Source organism: Melospiza georgiana, chromosome 2, assembly GCF_028018845.1.
Source record: "Melospiza georgiana isolate bMelGeo1 chromosome 2, bMelGeo1.pri, whole genome shotgun sequence".
NCBI lineage: Eukaryota > Metazoa > Chordata > Aves > Passeriformes > Passerellidae > Melospiza > Melospiza georgiana.
Window position 1 is genome coordinate 115,992,137 of NC_080431.1, and position 7,881 is coordinate 116,000,017.

Below are 7,881 nucleotides of genomic sequence, written 5' to 3' on the forward strand. Positions count from 1 at the left end.
GTTGTGTCTTGTATGTTGCAGATTTCGTTTCCTTTCGGGAAGGGAAAGGGAATCTTGCGAATCCGAAAAGAGAGGCTTACAAACACTCTGGAAAGGAGATTGGATCAAATGAAATGCAATTGAAAAAAACCTCAAAAAAACCCCAGAAAATCGGGAGTTTTAGTGTCTTCAAAAAACAGGCTGTGAGGAAATCAGCTGCATTGCAAAGGACCAAAACAGGCCAAAACAAAGCTCACAGATGTTGCAAAAGCAGGGGGAAAAGTCAAGGAGGAAGGCAAAACTTGGAGGGGAAGATATGAGGGACATGGTGTGGATACTTAAAAAAAAAAAAAAAGAAAAAAATCTTTCCCAAAGTCAAAGCCATCAAAAGGCATGGCATGCCATCAAGGGCAGGGACATGCACCAAAGATTCCTCTATTGGTCCCCATTGAAATTGCAAGATTCCTTTTCACTTCCCAAAAGGAAATGAAATTTCATTACTGTTCAGAGTAACAAAAAAACAGTGGAACTATTTCTCATTGGCTTACACTCCTATTAGCTTCCTTATATTAACATTTATCCAGTTGAGCAGAAAACTGATTTCTCTCCATATCGTCCCCCCCAAGAATCACCTCTATCAGCTGCAAATCCCTTTTTTTTTTATCTTTCCATCAATTTTCTCATCAATTTAGCAGCTGTGCCAATTCCAGAGCTGCATCCTGAGAAGAACAAGACAATGGAACCAGCCCAGTTCAGTGGGATCCCACTCTGGTGTCAGTGACTGGAATTGCACTCCTGGTGATGGTGGTTCTGGTTTTCTGTGTGGAAAGAGGTTTTACAGCCCTGCCATGGAGTTAAATTATGAGAAAGGTGAGGCAGACGTGGTTGTGCACCCTCAGCAGATATTTGGGGTGGTGATCACAAGGACTCTTACCACGGGGTTGTAACGAAAATGTTACAACTGTGGCTTCTGGCAAGGTGTAAGTGTTTGCAAAATGTGGCTTTAGATACTTAAAATAAGGTATCCAATGATTAAAAAAAAAAAAAAAAAAACCAAAAAAAACAAAACCAAAAAAAGTTCATGTCATTGGGGAGACTCTAATCTTGACTATGAATTTTCCAAGAGAAACTCACAGAAATGTAACATAACTGAAGCTTTCAGGCAATGGCCCCAGGAAGCAAATTTGAGAGCCCTGGATTGATGCTGCCACATGTGAACGCTGCTCTGTAGGGAGATGCATGGAGGAGTTTTGCAATCCCTCTGGGGAAGGAGCTCCCACAGCTGGGAGCAGCAGATCATTCCCTCCTCGCCTTCCACAGAGATTCTGGGGAGAATATTCCAGGATTAGAAGGCAATTCTGACTTCAGTTCACCTGGAAAATAACACTGACTTCAGTTTTCCTGAGCTTTGCTAAGCCCCACCTGCATGAAGCCCTTCAACAAGGCCTTGTACCTGTTTTTTTTTCCCTTCATTCCTGGTTATTCTGGATTTTTCTTTCTATTGACAACTATTACTAAATGGAAAGACAGTGAAGAGGTGATGTCATGAGAACTTCTGCTGAGGTTTTTTTTTCCTAACATCAGGGCCTCAGCAGGTGCAGATTTTAACAAATTGTTTTTAATGGCAGGGTTTTCTTCCCTTTCAGGGATAAGAATTTTGAGTTTAAATTAGGATTTGTATGAATCTTTACAGAAAGGGAAATTTTATTGTTTCTAGGGTGTTTTCCTTAATACACTGGTGTTATCATGATCGTTATTGTATTTTACAGTTTTGAAATACTATTAAATGTACTCAAAAAGAAAACAAAAAAATTCCCATTCTGCAGAAAATTACAGGTAGAGTCTGTGGATATAATAGCAATAATATACCAGACTTTTTAATATAGCTGGTTTGGCTCTTGTGTATCCTGCTCTTTATTCTTAACGCTGTAATCAAGTGTAATTACAGGTGTAGACATTTTAATTAAAGGTGAATGAGTTTTAATTAAAGGTGAAAAAAGTAGAATTGGACTAACATTAACAATGTCTCTGTGACCTAAGCTGAAGAATGTCATAGTATACACCTAAGAAAAATTGATTTGGACAAAATTTTCCTGTTGAATCTATGAAATGCCTTTGTGCAGAAAATTGTGCTTTAAAGTACAAAGCAATCAGATGTTGCTGCATTTGTGGGACAGTGGGAAATCTGTTTGCCACTGAGATTTGCAAGTTTTATTTGGTGCATTATCAGCAGATAGCAATTAGCAGCTTCTCTGCTAAGGCTACTCATGGAGTATGAAGTTACTACACTTGTTGGCACGACTGTGATGTGAAATATTTGATATGGGCATTTTATTTTCCTTTCCTGACTGCAGCATTCTTTGGACTTGGCTCCCAATGGGGAATTTTTGCTCAGTTTTACCCCTGGACAAGGTGTCCCACTGTCCTTGTAACACGAGATTACCACGGCAGCAAAGACAAAAATGCACAGCACAGGAGCAGATAATGGGGATATTCCATTTCTGCCTGCACAGAATGCTCTGCTCCCTCACGGGAATATTCCAGATCTGCACAGAATCCTCTGCTCCCTCATGGGGATATTCCAGATCTGCACAAAATCCTCTGTTCCCTCATGGGGATATTCCAGATCTGCACAAAATCCTCTGCTCCCTCACGGAAATATTCCAGATCTGCACAAAATCCTCTGCTCCCTCATGGGGATATTCCAGATCTGCACAAAATCCTCTGCTCCCTCGTGGGGATATTCCAGATCTTTCTTCACAAAATCCTCTGCTCTGGGAGCTGGGATCAGATGAGCCACTGAGGTCCCTCCCATCCTGACCCACTCTGTGATATTTGCATAACATTTGTGGCCTTGAATCCAAGTTTTCTTTCTCTTTCTCGGCTCTAAAATGATCTTTTTGACAAAGATGCAACTTTTTCTCTGTTTTAAAAGCATATCTGAAAAGCTTTAATGCACTCAGTTCAGTGATAAACTTGTTTGTAGCCAGATCTGGAGTGTTTATTGTTGGTCTGAAAAAAAGGCAACAAAATCTCTTTCCTTGGTTAGTTGGAAATGTTTGGGAATTTTTCTTAGCTCAAAGAGAAATCAGACATTTACACCAAGCTCTTCATGCAAGTTTGATGTTCAAACATTGCCAAGATTAGTTTCAACTAAAAATGGTTTGTACCTTGACCACTTTTAATGTCCTGTGTTAAATAAAATAATTTATCCACTCTGTGCTGTTTCTGTACCAAGCAAACCAAGACAAGAGCAGCTGCTATATTTTTATTAACAATGTTAATAAAGAAATAACATAAATACTGATGCCTATATAATTGTTTTTTGCTTCTTGAGTGTGTTCACTCCTGACCAAAAGTAGCTTCCTATTGATATGACATTATGGGGAATGTCATATAATTTCTTTTTCTTCTCCTTTGGTGTAACTCTTGAGCATAATAGTTCTTAAAGAAAAAAATAGTGCAGGAAAGTTTTTTATCTGGTCCACAACAATTTTTTTCATGAGTTTTGCTCTTTCATTTAAGTGATATAACTTAAAAAATAATGGCAAGGAAGAAACAACTGAATTGAGTTACCGAAAAACTGGAAACAAAACAGTTTTGCAAACCTCACATGGACAAATCTGATGTTGGTTTTGAAATAGTGAACTAATCAATAATAAATGATCAATACCAAAATAACCAATCAAGAATAATCAACACAAAAATTTCATTTTTCAGAAGACTGATAATTTTTTCCTTATGTCTCTCTATGTCTTTCAAAGATTCATAGCTTATCTTCCTTAAATCCCATTCTCTGTTATCTTTGATTTTTCATATCAAAGTTTGCGATTACATTAATGACATAAACTATCTTTTTGAGGCTAAGAACAAACACTAATGAGGATGAAAATATTTGCATGCAAGGCAATGTCAGACCAAAGGGTGGTGCTTTACCAAGATATTTTATTTCTCATGTGTGTCATACCAGAATTACAATCAGTGTGATATTGGTGTATTTGTTATCAGAATTTATTGGAATAAATGCACTGCAGTGATGGAGCAAAGTCAATTCTGTTTTTTGATGGTTTCTGCAGTCCCTGCTTTGCTTTACTGAACTTTGCCTTACTGGGTCTGTAATCTTTTCCAGTTTCATCTTTACATTTCAGATATGATGTTTAAAAATATCCTTTTGACCCTAAATTTAGAATATCTGTATTCACATAATGCTCTGATACCTCTCTTTTATTAATTTTTCCTCGAATGAAATAATGGCATACAAATTCTGTTTGTAGAGAGAGGTAGTTCTGTTGTTAAATCAATCTGTGAGAACCTCTAAATAAAAATTTTAATTCACAAGTGGATTACACATGTAGCACCCCATTGTCATCTTTTAAAAGCTATAAAACTAAGCATATAATACAGATAATTTATGATACATTTGGATTGTCTGAATAATTTGATTACAAACTATTGCTACAAACAAACCTTGTTGCTGTTATGTCTGATCTCTTACAGGAATCACATTTCTTCCAGGAGTTATTTTTGATACTGATGGCCTTTAATGCACACCAATCAGCCTTTACTCACACACTGCCAGGATTGCTCTATTTATTTTAAAAATGAGGAAGGTTCAGAAAAAGTTCAAAAAAGTTCTGTCACTGGGAGCAGTCTTGGCTTGAAAAACAAGCTTAAACCCCAGCTAATTGATTTAATATTCCAATTTTTCTATTTGTCAGTGGGCAGTTGGGGCTGGTGGAACCCTTGAGCCCACAGCATCCTGCAAAATCCTTTTCCCTGCATGTTTTCTCAAGTCCCAGCTATGCAGTGAATTTTATTAATTAGAAGAATGTTTCCCAACCCAGCAGGCTCCATCCCCAGGAGCTGGGGTAGGGCACAGTGTGAGAGAGGAGAACTTTGAGGGCAGGGAAAGCTGCTCACCTCTCCCATCCACCTGCACATTTGTTCCCACAGTTATAACTCTCCTGTTAAAATCACCCATGCAGCCTCCCCTGGCACCTCTCACTGTGTCAGGCTCAGCTCCCCCTGCTATGAGTGAGAAGCTTGACTAGGCCAATGTTCAAGCAGCAATCAATTTATTATTTAAATTAATAATAAATTTAAAAGTATGAGCAATACAGTGCTGGGTACAATGGGGGAAGTTTTCCCTCACACTGCACACCGATAATTGATGGTTACAGGTATTTATAGGGGTAGCCATCAGCTTTTTCAGCAGTTTCTATTTCCAATTTTTTTACTCATCAGCAATTTTTATTCCCAGTTATTACATCATGATTCTATACACTGTTGTGCTCTTAGTTTCTCAGGATGGATCTCAAAAGGAGGATCCCAGATGGTGGCGGTCCAGTTTCCCTTTGGTCGAAACCATAAACCCTTGAGGTGATGCTCATCTTCCTTTCTCAAGCTGTTTTTCTCTGCTTCAATAAGGCATGAGATAAGCATGTTTCCTTTATATATATTCCAAAGCTATAGTTTCAAGGATATAAGTAATATCCCAAAATTGTACTTCAAAAGGTAATTATTAAATGCAGGTAAAAAGCAACATCCTAACACTTCAATTCCAACGCTCCTAAATCAACCAGGGTTAATTGCAAACAAAAGATAGGTTCAAAGGCCTTTTCCCATGCTTTATTCTCCTCAGTTATTTATTAGAATTCACAGCTCTCCCATTGTCGAGGTCCACACATTTTGCATTCACAAATACACACATAGCCTGTTTGTACCTGACACGAAACACAGCTTTGCATCTGACATCCCACACCTGAATCTTCTGATTTAAAAACTTCTCCTCTCCATAAAGAATATTTAACAAAGTTCCACTAAAACACTCCAACTTTTGGTACCAACCAGAATTAAAATGAGTTTGAGCCCCACATGGTGAGGTGGTTTTCCATCTGTCTGGCTCAATATTTCAGTTGACTCACCTTTATGTGTCTCTGTGTTTCCATACACACAGCACCTTGGATTTCTCAGATCCTGTTTCAAGCCCTTCCGAGGAAATAAGGGCTTGTCTGCCCCGAGGAGGTGTTGTGAAATACTCTGGAGTGGGAATTTAAAATGCAGCACCCTGCCTGCATTAACCCCTTGTGGGAATGCTCTGTCCTGCACACAGAATGCTCAGCAGCTTCCTTTCATCCGCTCTGCTAAGATTGGAATGACCAAAACCAGGTAATCCTATATAAAATAGGATATATAAAATATAAAATATGCTTAAATTGATGTATTTTTTCTTTAAACAACCTGGATGATATTTACATTTTAATCAGCTGTTATCATCGTAAGGAGTTTCACCCATTTCCTGTCCCAGGTATTTGATTTGGTTGAAAGCAGTTCCTTGCCCCAAATTCAGCGTGTAGCCTTACAAAGTTGTTGTGCCATCACAGCAGAGAGGCTGAAGGTTAGATTGTTGGGAGCTGAGGGGTGCAATTTGAGTTTGGTGTGCTGCTGAATGGCAGTTTCTGTTTCACACTGCAGAAATGCAATATACAGCCCACTGTCACTCTCAGGTGTGGGGTTTTTGTGGACTGGATAATTAAGGTTTAGTCCCCCCTTGTCACATAAATCCTGACTCATGGGATGCTGCATCCTGACCAAATATAAACCCATATAAACCAAATTTATTTTAATCACTGTGCACCCTTCCCATTTCTGTTGGAATTACCTGCACTGCCCTCATAAACCTTGAGTAGGAGCAGGGAGAAGTGAAGGGAGGGGACAAGGTTAAAATATACAGAGAAATAAACCAACAAAAATTAATGAGCAGGCACAGCCCTGTTCAAAAGAATGAGGAGCATTCACCCAATTAGTCTGGACAGATTTTTCCACTCAGGGATGGTGGGTGAGAATGCAGGACCTGGTTTGTGTTGTGGATACTGCAAAATTTTCTGCATTTTTGTAGTTGGTGTAATTGTCTCTGTGTTGGAGCGAGTTAATTAAATGCTACTGCAATATTTACTGGTGTCTGTTTGGTTTTGAAAAACACTTAATTCTATGTTCCTGTCAGTTGATTTTCTGCCAAAACCATCTTGTCTTCTCCATGCTTCTATTTCGGTTTATGTTACCTTCACTAACCCAGTGTGGTTTTATGAAGATGTTGCTCTACATGCCTCTGATAAGGAGGAAGAAACTGTTACAAATTAAAAAAAAAAAAAAAAAAAAAAAAAGGTATAAAAGTTGTTTATTGTCACTGGAAAGGTGGTTCATTAAGAAATTAAAACGTACTATCCCAAAAAGTATTTCACATACATATGTTTCTTATAAAATTCACTTAGTGCTCTATGTTCATAGGAACTTCTGAAAGATCTTTGATATTTTTTCTCCTATCTGAAATAGTTACAGGAACATTTCTATTTTATGGGCACTATCATTTTAAGTAGGGTATTTCCTGTCATCCATGGGCAGAGTAACTGAGAATTGAGCAGGGTTGAGTTTCCTCATGATTCTGCTTGTGGGTGACAGTGCATAAACCATCCCAGCAGATTTTTTACTTATTTCTACCAGCCAGGATCAAGTTAATATCTCATGGTGAGCTTCCTTCTGTGCTCCTGACCCTTTCCAATCAAGGCAAACACACCCACCTCCTGCTGCCCCAGTTTTTCTCAGCTCTGTGGTAAGAAAGAGCATTTTCAATGCATTCTCTATATTGCAAACCACCTCTTGTGCTAAAATTATTGTCATGGCTTCAAAGGCGATGTCCTGCCCGTGGCTGTGCTGGAGCCACATTCCAGGGACAGCCTTTCATAGCAGATGCCTGGATTGTTTGAGTAAGGGCTAAACTATGGGCTGCATCTGCTGCGCATGCCATTCAGCTCCAGAGGAAGGAGCAGAGCCTTTCCAGATGGAAAGCTGGAGGATAACAAGGCAATTTGTGGGACTCTGCTCCTGGAACAGATCGTTCTCTTC